We start from the raw sequence: 16807 nt of genomic DNA, 5'->3' as shown, positions 1-16807 counted from the left end.
TTAAATGAATATCAAACCAAAGATGAAAAGCTATTACCCTACAAAGAGCTAGTTGATCAGTTGACCCAGCATTTTACAAAGCTTCAGTTTACACAAGTGCCTCGAATGCAGAATAAGGCAGCAGATGCCATGGCCACTATCGGCTCGCTCTTGGAAATTCCCCAAGAAGCTACGCAGTATGAATTTTTAGTTGAGCAGCTCCTCACACCCGCTTATGCGAATGAGGATTCAAACCGTGTTTGTATCTTGGTTGGTCCCCAATCCCCTTGGTACCATGAAATTCACGCTTACCTTAACGATGGTATCATATCCCCTCACCTCACATGCACCCAATGCTAGAACCTTATTCAAAAATCATCTCGCTATGTTATCATAGCCAATACCCTATATCGTCGGGGTTATCATGATACCCTCTCTCGATGTTTAGATGAAAATGAGGCCGCGATGGCATTAAAAGAAGTACATTTTGGACTTTGCGGTGCCCACACGAGTGGTATTGTCCTAGCACGAAAAATCCTTAGAGAAGGCTACTATTGGCCTACCATTGAAGAAGACTCTTGTGACTTTGTCAGAAAGTGTCTCCCATGTCAGTAGCATGCAAATCTTGTGCACACTCTAGCACAGGATCTACAGCCTATTGCACCACCTTGGCCTTTTGCTTGTTGGGGCCTTGATCTAGTTGGAACTATCACACCTCTCTCATCTGATGGACATAAATGGATAATAACAGCTACAGACTATTTCACTAAGTGGGTGGAAGCAGTCCCCCTAGTCTCAGCTATAGGAGTTCAAGTCTCCAAGTTCATCTTGTACCACATTGTTTGCCGCTTCGGCATCCCATCCACCATCTTCACTGACCACGGAGGTAACTTTGAAAATTTCAACATGGAAGAATTATGCACTTCCCTTCGCATCCATCACCGCTTTTCTAGCCCATATTTCCCACAAGTTAATGGCCAGGCAGATGCAACTAATAAAACCCTCCTCAAAATCCTAAAGAAAGTTGTCAATGATTTCGGCCGTGATTGGCACCTTCAAATAAATATGGCTCTATGGGCCTATCGAACTTCCTTCCGTACATCCACAGGCACAACTCCATACTCCCTAGTCTATGGTGCCGAAGCGGTATTACCTATAGAAGTTGAACTTCCCTCACTACGCATATCTTTGAGAGGGCAAATCTCAGATGAAGAATACAGAGTAGCTCGACTCACCCAGCTAGATCTCTTAGACGAGAAGAGACAACAAGCCTATGACCATCTCACAATCTATCAAACTCGTCTCAAAAGGAATTTCAACAAGAAGGTGCTCCCACGACACTTTCAGCCAGGTGACATGGTCCTCAAAGAAAATATGAAAGTCCAAGCAGATCAAGAAAAGAAAGGCAAGTTTGAACCTAAATGGCTTGGTCCCTATGTGGTTACTGCCTCCTTTGGCTTCGGAGCCTATCAATTATCTACACCAGAAGGAGAACTCTTGAATGATCCCACTAACATCATTCATCTCAAGAAGTTCTATGCTTGAAGATCCTTGGTATACCCAGCTTTTGAAAAATACAAAAAAAAAAAAATAGTAAAGAGAAATAAGCATCCAATGGTGAAAACTTGGCAATTCAAGCACCTTGGATAGGTACCTTGGTGAAAACCTGGTAATTCAGGCACCTTGTGTGCTAAAGACTAATCCATTATCTATCACTATCCTATCCTTCATCCATCCACCCACCATCCCATAAAACACCTACTTGTTCCCTTGGTGTTCCAATCAAATATCCAAAATCTGATGGAGCTTGTCAATACCTCCTGTACAGCTTGTAAATCTTGTACCAAAGCTTGTATTATACCTTGTAAATCTTGTACCATACCTTGTATATATCTAAATCTTGTCCAAAGCTTGTACCATATTCCAGCTTGTAAATAATCTTGTATCCTAGCTTGTATCCTATCACATGCACACACAGAATCCCATTTTCCTTAAGCTTTTCACAAACCATCTACCTATCCACCTATCAACTATTATAGACACCCCATCCTTCACAAACATTTCCATCTCACAAAAAACCAAAACATGAACAAACTTGTACATTTGTAACATATCTTGGTCTGTCAGCTTGTACATCCTCTTTAGCTTAGTACCATTGTATCTATCCAGCGTTCGTGTTAGTTTGTCCTTGATCAACATCTTGCACACATCGCACACCTTGGTTAGTTATTCCAATGCATCCTTTAGCTAGATCTCATGTCACCAAAGTGTTATCCTTCTTAGTTCAGCTTGCCAGACACATCACTCATCCAGATCCATTAGCTTAGGTGCTCTCTGATAGATCCTTGCAGGATATAGCTTTCCTCATGTCTGATCTTGGTCCGTTAGTACCTTGTCCTACCCATCTCGTTGGCAAACAGTTCTCTTTTGGATTTTTGCTTTCTTTTGATTTGGGATTTTCCCTTTTGGGTCTTGAAATATCTTTTCCAAGCAATCTCCTTGTTCCCTCCTCAAGGTTGCCACGATCTTCCATATCATGGTATGCTGCGAATGGGGCAATCAAAGCGTAAGGTCTTGATCAGGTCTTTTTCTCATTTTCTTTTTTTGCTTGTGGGTTACCTAGTGTCGTTTCCACGCTACTTCCTCTGGGATTCATGTGTGATAATGGGGCAACCCTTGCGTGTTTGTTTCGAGTCAGTTCGTTAGTCCTCTGGATGGTTGGTGAAAAGGCCTTGATGTTCTTGGTAACCTTGGCAATTAACCAACAGTCCTATAGCAAATCTAGTGCTCAACTACATGGTGGTACTTCTCTTTGAAGTATCCCCCCACTCAAAAAGCTCCAATGGATTCCCTTCATCTCCATTATCCCCCGTCTATATCCTGCACCTCTCGCTCCTACCCCAGCTTATGCATTAGTATCTCTTTGAATCACTCCTCACTCTTAGCTTTAGGGATCCACAATCCTAGTCTTAGGGATCCACCAATCAAATCAATCCACCAAGCCTCATCTTTCGAGATCCACAATCCTAGTCCTAGGAATCTCTGAAACCCATCTTCCACCAATCTGACTCTTTGAAATCCTGTTGCATCAGCTTTATCATTCTAGCATCCATCTCCCTACCATGGATTCCTTTTATAGCGCTCCGCTCCTCCATCTCCCCCCCCAATCCTGGAAAGTCTTAAGCTTGCTTTACTTGTGTGCCTCTGATTTCCCTTTATCATTCTCTCGTAGTGAGAGTTTGAGCTAATTCTACCCCTTCTCTTTGCCAACCGGTGTTTTAGCTCATCTCAATTTCTTGTACTTTTCAAGAATTCGTCGAGTCTCATTTCTCTCCCCGTCACCTTCTTGAGGGGGCATCATCTAAGTCTAGTCTCTCCTCTTCTTATCCGAGACTGGGGCAACCTTGTTGCTAAAACATCTTCCTCGTGTTGTCTTCATTCAAACTTCTTTGAAATAGTGTTGTCTCAACACTATTTCAAAGAGGGGCAAAATGTAGACACCTAAATTTGATTACACTATTTTAGTAATCCTATTTAGTTATCTAAAAAGGGCATTATTAATTAAATTTCTATTTAATTAATCCTTTGTCATCCCCTAGTTGATTAATTTAATTAATCATCTATAGTCCTAATTGATAAATTAAATAATCTATTATTTATCAATTAAATCCTATTCTTCTATCTAATTCCAAAAATCCCCATTTATTAAATAAATCTATTTGATAAATGAAATCCTCAAATTCAAAAACCCCTAACCTATCTCTAATCCTCCATTTAGCCTAATCCACCCCATCCACCCATACTAACCAAGCTTAGCCATTGACTCACCCACCCTCATTAATGCCATCCACTTGCACATCTCTAACATCTCTAATCTAATCCTAAACCCAAGCCTAATCCACCCCCTAATGTTGTCACATTCCTTAAACAAGTTTAAGACTTTCCTAATCCAAACCAAAGTCTCCCCTCAAAAAGCCCAACCACTAAGTCATGAGTGCTCTTACAAAACATAAAAGACTCTTACAAGCCCACTCATGACTCTTACACCCATCTTCCACACTCTTCCCTCTTCCACACTCATTCCTCTTACATCCCTCTTACATACTCAACCCCACTCATCATGCCTTTAACCAACCCTTTACCCTACCCTCTCACACTCATCCTCCTTGTGACAAGTGTCACCTTCCCATTGGTGCTAAACAAGAACAATCCATGTGCTCCACTTTGAGTGCATCTTAGCCCTCCTTAAGCCCTCATCCATCCTTGCATCTAAGCCCTCCATCCCTCTACCCCTTAGCCTATAAATTGAATCCCATCCCAAGCCATTTCATCAACAATCTTTGAGCTAAAGTTACCATGCTATTTTGAGAACCAAAGCCATCAATCTTACCCTTATAATGCCAAATTGAGAGCTCACAAAGCTACCAATTTTCCATTACCCATCTCCATTGAAGCAACTTTTGAGCATCTTGAGCATACATCCACAGCAAAAGGACACATCTACAGAATCAAGAAAGCATGGAGTGTTTTCTCTTGTGAGGTTTGCACTTCTTGTTTGCTTTCTTTGTCTAAGCATATATGTGAATTTAGTTTTTGGTTTGTGAATGTTTACTTTATTTGTTAATGTTCTTTGCATACTAAATCTTGTTCTACAGGCTTAACTATTGATCCAGAGAGAACAAAAGCAATACTTGCCCTCCCTCTTCCTAAACACAAGAAAGGGCTGCAAAGTTTCCTAGGCAGGATAAATTTTGTGAGAAGATTTATCCCTAATCTTGCTACCATGGTGAAACCTCTTACAACTATGCTCAAGAAAGGTATGGTCTTTGCATGGACCAAGGAAGGGAAGGAAAGTTTTGAAGAGATCAAGACAACTATAGCCTGAGCCCCTACTCTCATGAATCAAAATTTTGAGAAGGATTTCTTTCTTTATACCTTAGGTGGTGAGTCAAGTATCTCTGTTGTCTTGACTCAAACAAATGACAAGAATAAAGAGCAGCCCATAACTTTCTTTAGTGAAGGGCTTAAAGAATATGAAGATAAATACAGCTATGTAGAGAAGCAAGCCCTTGCAATCATCAGAGCTTTAAAGAAATTTAGACACCTCCTGTCTTATAATAAGATTCATTTGTTAGTACCCCATGTCAGTGTGAAGGATTTCCTTTTGAGCAAAGATATTAGTGAGAAAAGAGCTGGTTGGATTACTAAAGTGATGGAATATGATATTGACATTCAAATCACCAAGCTTGTAAGAGGGAGGGGATTGTTGAAACAAATGCTATCATCTCAAGAGCCTGATGAGGAAGCTGCTATGATACTGACAGAGAAACAAGAGGTAAGAAATGGTGAGCCAAGGAGTTGGATGAATGACATGAAGAATTTCTTACTAGGCAATGGATACCCTCAAGGATTAGATAGAACTAAAAGGAGACAGTATAGATTACAGTCAATTCCTTATGTCATAGTTGACGGTGTCCTCTTTAGAAAAGATTTTAATGGAGCCCTATTAAGATGCCTTGATACAGACCAGGCTGAAAGAATGATCAAAGAACTTCATGATGGTCCTGATGGTGACCACTTCTAAGCAAGGACAACTACAATGAAGATCATGAGGGCTGGTTACTTCTGGCCATCTCTATTTCATGATTGTCATAAGTATGTGAGGAAGTGTGAAAAATGTGCCTTCTGCTTTGACAAACAAAGACTTGCAGCTCTTCTCCTTCATCCTATTCAGGTGGACCAGCCTTTTGCTCAGTGGGGATTGGATTTCATAGGCCCTATCAATCCTCCTTCTAGTTCAGGTCACAAGTGGATTCTAGCTACTACGGATTATGTCACCAAATGGATAGAGGCAGTTGCATTGAAGGATGCCACTGAATCTTCAGTTGTTGAGTTCCTTGATGGAATTGTGACCAGGTCTGGTGCCCCTTCAACCATCATTTCAGATAATGCAAAATCTTTTGTTGGAGCTCAGATTTTTGCATGGGCAGTGGACCATAATATCTATTTGAGCACATCCTCAAATTACTATCCTCAAGGTAATGGCCTGGATGAGTCGTCCAACAAGAATCTGATCAAAATCATGAAAAGGAAAATAGAAGATAACCAGAGATGTTGGCATAAAAAACTGAAGACTGCACTGTGTGCTGATAGAATAATGCCTAAAAGGTCAATAGGGAATTCACCATTTGTGTTAGTTTATGGCAAAGAAGCAAGGCTTCCAATTTCATTGGAGTTCCCCTCCCTAGAGCTAGCTCATTAGCTGGAGTTGATTGAAGATGATGCCATGACAATGAGAATGGATGAGTTGATGGAGCTGGAAGAGAAGAGAAATCAGGCCATGCTGATCCTAGAGACACATCAATGACAGGTAAAGAAGAGTTTTGATAGGAAGGCTAGGGTCAGAATCTTCAGGGAGGGAGACCTAGTTCTAAAATGGGATGTAGATAGGGAAAAACTAGGAAGATACTCAAAGTTTGATGCATTGTGGAGTGGTCCCTATCTGATTGTTAGTTGCAAACAAGCTAATGCTTTTCAGTTAAGCAGGCCTGGTGGTGAAATTCTGCCTATCCCATTCAATGGGATCTATCTCAAGCCATGTTTCTGAGGGTTCGAGATTCCATGTATATAGTTAGCTTAGTTTCGTTTCCATTTTGTTCCCTACTTTTCCAAGAAGTGCACGAGCATAGGATTGTCTTCGTGAGATAGCAAGTTTTGAAATTTGGAAGGTTGCAGATGAAGGTTCCATCTCTTGTTCCAGTTGCAGAGACGGGTTTCACAATTTTCCTCGCAGAGGTAGGGTTAGGGTTTCACAGTACTCATAGGATCCATTTCTTTTCTTAACTCTGTAGCCCAATGGATACTTCAAGCCACTGGTCTTATGCATAGCGAGCTAGCATCCCCTATGAGTCACTAGAAATGTTGCATTTTGTGCCTCCCCACCAAATATTTGAATTTTAAATACTGCTCTCCCAATGATCACTTCTCGATTTAATATTATTTTAAACACCCCCAAGAATATCAAAAAATTAAACGATTGAACCTTATGTTATTCCTTATTATATTTCTGCTGGCCTGCAAGTTCCTTGTCGTCAAATCAAGATAGATCAACGGATGGCGCTATGTCGCTATGAAAAGTTGCACATTGTTTTGCGTTAGCGACATAGCACCCTTTTGCCATGTGTCAGGTGGGTCCTCCCTTTCCCTGATTATTTCTCCGACACCAGGTTTTGCTAAGTACGGTGGGTGCTATGGCATTATCAAGAAATTCATTCTTCTCGCCGTTAGTGACATAGCACCCAGACGAAAAATATTACTGTGGCTACATCAGTTGTTAAGTGGGTCCCAAGCATGCCCTGTTGGATACCAAGGATGATTTTGTCAGACACGCCGGTAGTGGTCAATTGTTTCATTAGCTAAGGTGTGCTGAGTTGTTTTGTGGGCCCTGCGAGGACTTGTTAGACAGGTTGGCACATGGCCAGTTCTCATTGGTTAGTACACTAGTAGATTGGACCCATCTTCCCTGCCATCAGATCTCAAAAGATCAATGGTGGGCGCTATCTCGCTATGGAAAGCTGTGAGAATTTTAATCATAGTGCCTAGGCAACACATGGCATGGATGACGTAATGGGCCCACCCTTCTCCAAAGCAATATTACAGCTCGTCCTCAGTGGCAGTTGTCAGGTGGGACATAGTACAATGGCAATTTTTTATTGGTCCATTCAACCAGCTCAGTGTGCGGTTGTATAATTTTGCTCACGATCATAGATCTAAGGAAATCGATGGTAGGCACTATCTTGCTATGGGAAGTTGCACTAATGTTACGCATAGAGACATAGCACCCTTTCACCATGTGGATCAGTGGGGCCAGGTCTCATCAAGATGACACATGTCTTCATGGGCTTGGCCAGGATTGACAATTAAGGGCTAGCGGTTATGTTGTAACCATCACGGTTAGGGTTTTAAGAAGATGGCGCGGTTAGTTAGAGAAAGGCATGGTCAACTTAGGAGGACCCTCCAAGGTGGCAAAAGGAAATAAACTAATTAGTCCACATGGCTTGTCCTGGTGCCAAAGATAGGTTGACTCGCTGACTCTATTAATTCATGCACCAAAGTGATAAGAGGTCAGGTTTTCTACATGATTTGATATTTATGATCGATCCCAACCAACCCAGAATGAATGCTGAACAAGGGAGGAACACTCCACCTCCAATCTAATCCTATCTACCTGGTCAGAGCACAATTATGGGGCCGTTTCTATCTTCTCAAGGCCCTATTTTAGCTAAAAATCAGATTTCATGGTACCAAAAGGCTATACTTAGATCAGATTTCTTCAAATCCCCATGATTGTTCCTAACAGAGCCTTGATGGCGGTGGTTGCAGGATAATTTTGGAGGGAAAATCTCAATTATGCCTAAACTATAAAGGCAATTTTTGTGAATTTTGTCCAGGTCGATCATTCTCTGTTGTTCTCTGTTGTTGCTCTGCAATTCCAGTGTAAAATTCCCTTTGCCTCTGAACTATATGATTTTTACCTTATCTCTTTCAGCCATTGGTGTGAAGTGCAAGAACTCTTTGCCTCCACTAGTGTTTTGTGGAAATCAGTAATCTGCATGACTGTATCTCCCTGGCCTATGAATGATAATATAAGTGAATACCTCTTCCTTGTGTCATTCATCATGGTCTTATGATCTGCATGCGGTTATTTGATTAAAGCAAGTCTGAATGTGTATATCCTTAGTTTCATTATGGTTCAATAGTACAGATATGGGTGGAGATTGGTTCGAACACTCTATTTTGGTGCATCACCTCTTTAGGTTAGACTAGGTAGATTTGCTTTTATGCTCTCATTCTCCCTTTTCCTCTCCAAGAGTAGTTAGGTACATCCTGATAGTAAGAGGAAGCTAGCCTTCTCCGGAGACTCAACCTCATAGTTCAAGTCCCACAACTTGGAGGTTGTTTCCATGTTTCACTAGGTTGTCCTCATGCATAGGCTTTGGACAAGGGTGAAAACCTAAGTGACAACAATAATCATTTTCACAAGAGTGATAAAATCATCACTCTTTGCTCTTTCTCTGGCCAAAGTATTGCTATTTACTAAGATGTTATCCTTATCTACTTATAATCTTAAGATAACATTGTCGATTTGTTCTATAATAGAGACTCCCTCTATCTTCAACTTCCCAGTCTAGTCTTTGCCAATTTGGCCACAGTGCCTATCTTCTTGAAGTTGAGAGATAAGGACTTGAACTTCAGCAGAAGTAGGATTTCTTGTTACTGGTACTTCGGAGATAGTTGCCAATGGAGTGACCAATTGTTTGATGAATCTGTTCAACTCTTCTATCTCAACCTTCATCCTAACTTTTAACAACTTCAAGTTTTCCAATTGACCCTCAATTACTTCAATGGTTGACTTCCACAAGCCAACCTTGGTCCACCGAGTGCAAGTAAAATCATCAGTAGTCATATCTTCAATTCTTCCTTCTTTTTTGGGCTTGGCTATCTCCATTGTTAGGTGCCCTATTTCTAGACCTTGCCCAAGTATAGACAAGGTTTTTTGCTTCTTCACCTTGGTTAATGCAGATCCAGAATGAACTGCAAGGGATATGGTATCCTTGGCAGGGGTGCTTTCATCTTTCCTTTTTCTCTTTCTCTCCAGAGTATCCTCTATCTAGGAATAAATTCCTATCACCTTGGAGGCCATCCCAAGTGCTTCTATGCTAAACATCTTCTAAACTAGAGTGATTGTCATCACAGTTGAATAGAAGGGATTCTTCGGGGCCTGAGAAATGAGCTTGGAAGAGCTCTGGCCTTTCTCCATATCTAAGGTTTTCTTCGTTGCCTCATCAGATTTAGTAGATTCACTGCTACTTCTCTTTCCATCTCCCAAATCTACTATCTACACTTGGGAGCCACTTGGTTGCAGAAGTGTAGCACTTACTACCAAAACTAGGCTATGATGAGGTGAGGGAACTAGGGTGACATGAGGAGAGGGGACTAATGTAACATGAGGAGAGGGAACTAAGGTAATAAAAATATCCTTTGGCTCTTCTATCTTCTTCTCCTCAATATCAGTTTGGGTTCCAATAATTAAGAGCGAGCAATCATGACAAGTCTTAGCTATGGGGATGCTCTTATCTGGAGGTTGTTCACCTCCTCCTAAAGGTTGAGTTGGTCCTTGAGTGATAGCTAGTGTTACGCCTAGTGTAGCACTTTGGGAGGAAGAGGGAGTTGTAGCTACTGGAGAAGCTTGAGTGGTTGTGCCTTTACTTCAATTTCCTTTGCCTATCCATTTGACCCATTTCCCAGTTCTTTTGATGATTCGGGCCATCATAGTGTCTAAATCTTCCTCAACACCCTCATAGGGCTCTGAATTGATAGGAGTGTTTCTTAACTTAGTCCAATATGTATTACTATACATATATTTCCCATTATCCTCCAATCCTTCAACATTAAAATTGATATTATATGTTTTTATTTGCTCCACTATGAGCCTAGTGAAAGCATGATCTCAACTTTCAAATTCATCTTTACAATCCACCCAATAATCATCAACCTTGGTAATGTGTTTGATCACACTCCCAATTTGCAACACCTCCCTAGCATATCCATTCGGATCAAACATATGTCTCAACACCTCATATATCTCCAATTTGTATTTCATCTCGAACACTTTGAGCATATTCTTTGCATCAAATCGAGACTCACAAATGAAAGCTCCTACTTTCATAGGGAACTCATATCCCTTCTTCTTCAAGCTTCCACTTAGCACATCCACCTAGACCACCTACCTCATGATTTCTATCAGCACAATCATGTAGCTCAGATACTTGGGCAGCTTCAAGGTGAATCCATTGAAAGCTACAAGATGCAAATATGAGAAAGATGAGAATTGGATAAAATAGCTTCTAAACTGACTAATAACCGCCATTGTCTCTGAGTTGAATCTCTTCTCCGAGCATCCTTGGAGTTCCCTACAAATTCTCATTGTGAATGCATCATTAACTTTGGCATACTCCACATAACTATTTTGCAATTGCAAACCTAGATAGAACTCATAACACTTCACATCATCAGGAAAGTTTTATATTCTTGGAAGGCTCGACCATAACTATAGAGATGCTAATATGTAAATTAGAAAGGAAGACATATAGAAAGAGTTGTAGAACTTCATGGCGCTAAGAGCCTTGGAAAGATTTTCACTTACCTTATGGGCCCAATCAATATATTGCGTATCTAAACAAATAACTTGTACTAGAAAGAAATATTGTTCAACAAAATTTAAATCTTCTACCTCACCTTTCAGTCTATGTAGGAGAACCAAAATGTCTACAATCTTAGGTTTGAGATTAGTACCAAATAGATTTTTGAGGACCTTACTCTTGGCACTTTTTGGTTTTTGAAGCCAGGACTACATAATTTCCTTCCTCCACACCATCTTCTTTGCAAAGATCTTAAAGACTCCTTCTGCTACTGTCAAGTCTAAAAACTCCTCCTGTTCTAGAACTTGGAGGCAATTCACAACCATTTGTCTATCAATGGAGATTAGTATTGTATGATCAGGTAACACAATATGTCTAGTATCCAAAGTGTAGTGATTTATGCATTCATAAATCAATTATGGATCTTGGACAACTACTGTGAAACTAGTTGTCTCTACTAGTCCACTTCCTCGGAGCATCTCAGTTATGGGATGAATTGGCTTTGACTTCAGCCTCCTTTGGAAATCTTTCATATCATAAAAATGAAGTGAAGTTTTCATGAAATTCTGCAACGTGGACTTGATTCCATTTAGCCCATCAAACCCCACAAATCTGGTTGTCATTTTGTCTAAGAATGTAGTAAATTGAAATTTTCAATGCAGATGAAGAATAGGATATTGAATTTGCAAATACAGTCTATTTGAAAGCATTGTGCAATTTTACAGAATAATAGTTCAAAAAAAAGTTGTAGTTTGAATAACTGTTATGTTTCCACCTATATAAGAGTCTCAATTCATCCATTGATCTTCAAAATTTGCGCCACACAAATGAATTAAAGGATAAATCCATTGAAATAGTAAATGTAGGAGCTCTAACAGATATTTTAGTGTCTTTTCATCGTTTCTGTTGGCCCAATAGTAACTTTCCTTTCTTTCATACTTACTTTTCTATTTCCCGTTAATTTTTAGAGAATTATGAACAGAGTACCCCGTAAGGAAATATCTGCCTAATTGAATTTTGCTCAGTATACCTTTCCCGCAAAGGTTAGATTGTTTCCATTATCATCTTAAGATATTTTGTGTTTAATTTGTGGGCCCAATCTGCTTACAAAGTTGATTTTCTCTTGAATGTGAAAAATCGTCCTCATGGGTTGAAAACCCGCCAAGGAGAAGACAATTCTCATTTTTCTGCTTAGGCTTTCCTTTAAACTTTATCCTTTGAGTTAATATTTCCTTTGGGTTCGAAAAATCGTGAAAGGACTATGAAAATAAAAAAGGAGCCCACTTCCTTTTTCCTTTCCTTTATAATTGCCTTTGGCAGAAAACGGACTTCATGGGTCAAAAGCCCGCCAAGGAGAAGCCATTTTTGAGTTTTCTGCTTAAGATGATTTTGAGCATTGTGATGAATCATGAATTTTCCCCAAGGTAGAATATTGTAATGAAAATAGGGATTTTCCATAAAATAGTTCTTTATCTTCTTACATAGGCCCATAAACATCATTTATTGCTCTTCGTGAAAAATTGTCTTCATGGGTTGAAAACCCACCGAGTAGAAGGTGATGCTCAATTTTCTACAAGCTTCCTTCTTTCATTGAAGACATGATAAGCTGCAAACAAGCCCAACTTTATGAATAACCTTTGCATGTTGCAAGAATCCCCATCGAATTAGGTACTAAGCTACCCATAACTCACAATATCCAGGAAAACCACCTGACCATGAAATGTGGGAGAAGGGAAAGATGGAAAATTTGATGGAGACTCTTTTCACCTAAGGGGAATTAAAACTAGACCCATACATACCTAGGCTTAACTAAGACACAAAATTTTTCACTTTTGCAAAATGGTTACAGGGTGAAAAGTGGTGCAAGAAGTTCTGCAATGAATGTTCCTAATTTCTTCTACAATATGTTATGCATTAGTGTTGAGGAACCCAGAAAGGGAAGGACAAATCTATTACTCACCATGCCCTAATCAAATTGCTCATAGAGAGATCTCTTAGGGATGCCTCTCCCATGTCATGGCCAAAATTTGTCTAGTGTAAAACCCTATAACCTCAGGCTACCCCTAATGAACAACCCAATGAAAAAATTGCAATCCCCATTGACGCAACTATTGAGCAAAGCACCCAAGGTGCTGAAACCAGAAATATGCAAGAAAATGTGCCTTTACCTGTTAGTGTAATTTTTTATTTTTCCTATTTTGCTAGGTTTTTCCTACACTTTTAATAATCTCACTTAGATTAATAAAGCATGTCTTATTAGGTGAATGGTTGTGAGGTGTCACCTTCCTACATGTGAGCATCCATTAGCTATCTTGGGAAGATACTTTGCTATCTTTAGTCCGATAGATGGTTGCTCCTTATTGGTTAGTGTTGCCACCTCCTCCCTCTTCCTAGCCTATATAAGCATGCTACCTAGCTTGTATTTGTATCTCTTGTTTTTTGCATCCTCTTAATGCTATTTTGCTTCTAGAATTTGCATTACTCTCTTGGAGACTAACTCTGTGTTGCTATTTTGATTTTTTCTCTAGAGTTTCAATCTCAAATTTGACAACCAACTTGCATATTTGGAGTTTTCAATTAGTATTGCAGGTTCCAGCATGCCATTGATGGACTTAGGAAGCTGATCTAGCATTTGCATGTCATATTTTGGTTGCTGGGGTCATTTTTTAATTGTTGGAGCCATTTTTTTACTGTTAAAAGCATCTGGTTTACACTACAGCAACATCTTTTGTACATCAACAAGAAAAATGCTTTCTGGGTTTTGTTCACAACATCGAAAAACTACCTGGGTATCTTTTAGTTTTTGCATGCAAGCTATATATTTTGCAAAATCAAACACAAAAAGCTACAGCCATACCCCTCTCCATTGGCAATCGCAGATTTGAACGCAATTTTCAAATGGCTCGTTCTTGCTCATACAAACTTCAATTTTGATGATTCTTGTTATGACCTTGGATTTTTTTTGTGCTCTATCCACTAGTGGAATTGTTTTTTTATTTTCATGCATGAATTCTCCAAAAATTGCAGATTTTTTACCGTGACTGTGCACGGTTCTCATTTTGGAAACTTTAGAGGATCATAACTTTCTCATACGACCTCGTATCAAGGTGATTCATTTTTGAAAAGTGCATGATTTTTCAAGTAAATCATATTGGTGCTATTTGTTTCCTTGATTATTGTGCCCAAGTTTTACTTTCAGCATATGCTCTTCATGAGGGTTTGTAATGCATTGAAATCAAGACCACTAAGTATTTATTTCTAGTGGTAGTTGTAAACGCAGTAAAATAAAGTGCCAAATCATATTTCTTTGGGGGGGTTCTTTGATTGAGTAAAAAGGGGGGGGCATTGTCGTGGTTGGGTTCTCTTCTTTTTAGCATTTCTTCTCTGCATTTCTTCATCATGGATCAAACAAATATGCCCATCCTAACTCCATAAAATTACTTTGAGTGGAAACCACACATGACAATTCACTTAAGGAAAGCTGGATTAAATAGGATAACTATGGGACTTGAAACTGAACCTGCTAAAGATGAAGATAAGCCTATGTGGTTTAACAAATGTGATGAGGTATATGGAACATTGTGTTTGTCTATTTCTCCTGACTTGCTATTTCACATTGAGTCTTTGGATACACCAAATGAAGTATGGACAAAGCTAGAAACACTATTTGGCACACAAGATTCAATGAGGGATCATATGTTGGAAAATGAATTAATTAGTTTAAGTCCAAGCAATTTCAACACAATCCAAGATTTTTTCACCAAATTAAAATCACTAAGACTGTAGTTTAAACAATATGGAATTGAAAAGAAAGATGAGCAACTGATTCTTAGTATTCTCTCTAAGCTAAGTTCAGAATATTTTGTGTTTGTCTCTACCTTCTGTGCTACTAAGGGTGCACTTGTTACTCAATTCACCATGCCATCTCTAGATGATTTTGCTGTTAATCTCACTCGAGAACAGGACAAGCTAATCCAAATGGGCACTCTTAAGTCCTCTAAGTCACATGCCTTAACTGCCAACCAAGGCACAAAAGAACAAAAAGGACAAAGTAGTAACAACAATAGTAAGGATGAGAAACAAAATAATAGTGAGGAAAAGAAGGATCAGATACCAATTGCTTCAAAAGCAACTATTGATACCTCATCCTCTAAGGGTGATAAGCCTAAGAAAGAAAAGGTTAAATGTGCCTATTGTAAAAGACCCGATCATGATGAACATAAATGTTTGAAGAAACAAATTGATCACTTGACATATATTCTTGAGAAGAATAATACTAGTGTTGCTAAGTCTATCAAACAAAGTTCTAATGAAGAGTCTAACAAGGCAAAAGAAAACAACAAGGGGAAAGGAAAGGGAAAGGCTCTTGTTGCAGTTGCTTCCTCACCATCCACTTGGGTTCTTGATTCAAGTACTTTGCACCACATGGCTTCATCTAAGGAAGAACTTGCATCCTTGGAGCCTGTACTATGCCTTCTATTTTGATGGGTGATGAAACTCTTATTGAGGTGTGTGGGAAAGGGTTTGTTGATGTGGGGGATGGCACATTCCATGATGTTCTTTGTGTACCTTCATTATCAACCAATCTTCTATCAATATACCAGATCACTCACACAGGTTCAGGCAAGTGGGTTGAGTTCACTCCTAATTTAGTGGAGATACATGAGTTGCATAGTGATTTTGTAGTTGCAATTGGGAGAGCAGATCATTAGTCACGACTCTATCTATTTTCTCACTTTGTTCCTAATCCTCCATCTATTTTGCTCACTCACTCTAATGATGTGAGTAAATTATGGCATGAGCAGTTTGGCCATCTTAACTTCTGCTATTTGCATCGGCTTAACCAGTAGAGCATGGTCACAGGGTCACCTTTGATTCAATTCTCAGGAGGTGTTTGCCAAGGTTGCATTCTTGGTAAGCATCTTAAGGAAAAGTTTGACAAAAGTAAGGCATGGAGAGCTTCGCAAATACTAGAGTTAGTTCACAGTGATTTGGTTGGTCCATTTCAACATCCTTCTTTCAGCAGGGCCCAATATGTCCTCACATTCATTGATGACCTTTCTCGATATACATGGGTGTACTTTCTCAAATAGAAGTCAGAGGTATTTGATCATTTTCAAGACTTCAAAAATTTTGTAGAAAAGCAATCTGGGAAAGCCATCAAGGTTTTGCACACAGACAATGGTGGTGATTTTGTCAACCATTGGTTTGAAAGATTTTGCACTTCTGAGGGGATTGATTTACAGCATTCAATTCCATACAATCCTCAACAAAATGGTGTTGCAGAACAGAAGAATAGATCCTTGAAGGAAATGGCAAACTGTATGATTCACTCTAGATCTCTGTGCCATAGTATTAGGCAGAAGCCATTAACTGTGCTTGTTATATCCAGAACCGTGTTCCTCACCGAGCCTTGAAGGGAGTTACTCCTTTTGAAGCTTGGAGTGGTCGAATACCATCAATTAAGAACTTTTGAGTTTTTGGCTCCCTTGCATGGGCCCATATTCCTACAGAGAAACGTAAGGCCTTGGATCCGCAAAGCAAACCTTGCATATTTGTAGGTTATCCTAATGGTGTGAAGGGTTATCAATTGCTCCACCCTACTACACATGAGTTATTCATTGAGA

Source organism: Cupressus sempervirens, chromosome 5 (assembly GCF_028749045.1).
Source record: "Cupressus sempervirens isolate cs-2001-9-10 chromosome 5, ASM2874904v1, whole genome shotgun sequence".
Taxonomy (NCBI): domain Eukaryota; kingdom Viridiplantae; phylum Streptophyta; class Pinopsida; order Cupressales; family Cupressaceae; genus Cupressus; species Cupressus sempervirens.
This window is presented reverse-complemented; position numbering follows the sequence as displayed.